A 3,364-nucleotide genomic window follows, 5' to 3' on the forward strand; every position below is an offset into this window, starting at 1 on the left:
TGGAAATGATCCTAAATTCCAAGAGCTTTGAAGTCTGAATTTTTTTTAATCATGTTTATTAGTATAGTGCATTTGCCAAAATTTTACATCCTGCTTTTAAAAGTAAACATTAATAAAACATAAGGAAGATTTTACCCTTTAGTTTTCTATCTGTCATATTTAGAAAAATAGAAAAATTGTGTAGGACAAATACATTTGAGAAAGGTTCTAATATCCTAATTTTGAATGATAAAACACTGGGGTCACACTGAAAAACTAAAGGGGCATTACCCATTTATTATTGAAGCAAACTCCACATTGTAGAAATCTATTTGATAGTTCTGTACAGTCTTAATTCATGTAATTTCATGTATAAGTTACACACTCTTAATATTTAGATCTATGGGGTAGATGTTTAGGAGCACAAATTATTCGTCAACATAACTTTGGCATGCAATATTATAAAGGTATTCTTCTCTAAAAGCACTCCAGGGTAGAATGTAAAGCTTAGACGTCCATATTACATTGTAAAGCTGCTATGTGTTATCCCTGCTGTGGATACTTGTGGGAATTCACTTCTCCTTTTCAGAGTGGAGAAATCTGCTGCAAATCCAAACAGAAAATGAACATATCACCGTGCAAGACTACAGGCGAACCCCTAATTAAGAACACCCGACTTACAGACGACCCCTAGTTACAAGCGGTAACTTACTGGACTGTACTTTAGCTCTAGGCTACAATGATCAGCTGTAACAGTTATCAGAGATGTCTGCAATGAAGTTTTAGTGTTAATCCTGGTTCTGACAATCCAACAATTTTAAAATCCAATTGTCACAGAGACCAAAATAATTTTGACTGGGGTTACAATTATAAAATATACAGTTCTGACTTACATACAAATTCATAGATAATGGAAGATGGCACTTATTTTTGTACAAATCCACTGAATAACATGACGTTTCGGTCAAAATGACCTTCTTCAGATGTACTTGTAAAAAGTGCTTGTTAGGCAGGAGGAGAGGAGCGGTGTCCGCCGCTCTAGACCTCAGCTGTATGGCAGCCACGTTCTGGTCTCAGTCTGATGTAGCTCTGCTACATCTCACAGATACTTCCCCCAGATCACTTATAGTATGCATCCTCTCCCTCTGCTCACCATGTGCGGACAGGATGTGATCAGTTTATGTGTCTCTGAACTCCATCCAGGGGGCGTGGCTACTGGCACACAGCATAGAGAGACAGAAATCTCATCTGCACAATCTCACACAAAAATCCAAGATGGCGGCCACCCGACACTACCCGACAGAGAGAGGTTGGACTTGAAATATCTGTGAAATGCTGCATTTTTGTTAATAACAGTGAATTAGAGAATGTGTTACCTTGTTATGCTGAGTACATATAAGAAGAGGGGAGGCCACTCCTGGGACATTTTATTAGTGAAGGGAGCCCGCTGCTGGACATGTTAGTAGTGAAGGGAGGCCGCTGCTGGACATGTTATTACTGAAGGGAGGCTGCTGCTGTACATAATATTAGTGAAAGGAGGCTGCTGTTTGGACATGTTATTAGTGAGGAGAGGCCGCTGCTGGACATCTTACTAGTGAGTGGAGGCCGCTGCTGGACATGCTATTAGTGGAGAGAGGCTGCTGCTGGGACATGTTATTAGGGAGTGGAGGCCGCTGCTGGACATGCTATTAGTGGAGAGAGGCTGCTACTGGGACATGTTATTAGTGAGGGGAGGCTGCTGCTGCTGTATATGTTATTAGTGAAGGGAGGCCATTCTTGGACATGTTATTAGTGAAGGGAGTTGCTTCTGGACATGTTATTAGTGAGGGGAAGCTGCTGCTGGGACAAGTTATCAGTGAGGGGAGGCCGCTGCTGGACATTTACAATAAAGGGGACCTCTGCTGGACATGTTATTAGTGAGGGGAGACTGCTGCTATGTTATTTAAGAGTAGGAACTGTATTTCCCACCCGAGGCCTATACTTCACTAAGTTTTTTCACTAAGCTTTTTCAGTTATTTGTGGTAAAATAAGGGACCTCAACTTGTACTCAGGTTGGCTTATACTCACGTGTATATGGTAGTTATTTATTACATTTTCATTTATGTTACAATTTTAAGTACTTTTGATAGACCATATTTGCTAGCTAATTGCCCTGATGGCAATTGCCCTGAAAATAACTATTTCTGGATACTGATTTGTAATAATTTCTCTAGTATTAACTGGCTCCATGCCAACAGTGTGTGGTGAGTCCCGGATCAGGTTGTGGGGCAGTTCAATTGGCACAAGTCATCTTCTCCTCAATTTCTCCCCCCCTTATCCTCACTCATTGACTTTCCTCAACCTTAGCCCTGCTCCCTCCCACACTTACATCAGCTCACTATCATCAGTAATTCTCATTTCAGCTGCCACTTCTCCCTCAAAACTCACCACTGGCTGCTGAAAGGAAGTCAAGTTATGTTAAAGAAACAAATAAAATGCAGTGGAATTTTCATATATAGGCTACATTCACACACATGTATGGGGGACGTATATACAGCCGACACATATACGGCCGATATACGTCCCCCATACACTACTATAGGCTCAGGGCCCTGTACGGGAGTACCGTACCGCACCGCTCCGTAGCCCGGGAAAAGATAGGACATGTCCTATCTTTTCCCGTGATACGGCGCCGTGCGCTGTATCTTCCTATGGAGAGGGGTGAGCTGCGCTCATCCCCTGCTCCTCTCCGCAGCGCCGATGTATGCCCGCCGTACTACGGTACAGCGGGCATACATCGTGTGAATGTAGCCTATCCAGAAGGGCATGTTTGAAATCAACATGCTAGAATTTATTGGAGCCTGTCATCATGTTAAAATGACCATCCTGATGACAGGTTCCCCTTAAGAGACCTATATGCAGAAGAGAATTTTAAATATAGAATGATGACAACCTGATGGCAAAGTGGTTATAACTTTGGAAAGCTTTAACATTACCAGGTGTTTAAAAAAAAAATGTTAAAAACTCCTCAGTTTCAAAATTCAAAATTGTCTGCTTTTCAGACGGATAATCTTATGACCGTAATAACTTAAAGGGAACCTGTCAGCGGAAATTGCCCTATTAAACCACTCCTAGTATGTTGTCAAATAAATAAACACCTTCCAGATCATGTATCTTTCATGGCTCAGTTTGGCGGGATCATCCAGAAAATCAACTTTGAAGTGAAATGTAAATTGGTTGTATAAGTCATGGAACAAATGGTTTAAAACTGAAGTCAAGCTCTCCCTGCTTGACTGTAATTCACAATTCTTCATCCATGTACTTCACAAAGTGGCTTTACTGAAGTCTGGTAAATGATGTCAGACACAATGGAGAAGCTGTCCTGAGGGAGAGAGAGCTTGACTTC

The sequence above is a fragment of the Engystomops pustulosus genome, chromosome 10, assembly GCF_040894005.1.
Source record: "Engystomops pustulosus chromosome 10, aEngPut4.maternal, whole genome shotgun sequence".
NCBI classification, from domain to species: Eukaryota; Metazoa; Chordata; class Amphibia; order Anura; family Leptodactylidae; genus Engystomops; species Engystomops pustulosus.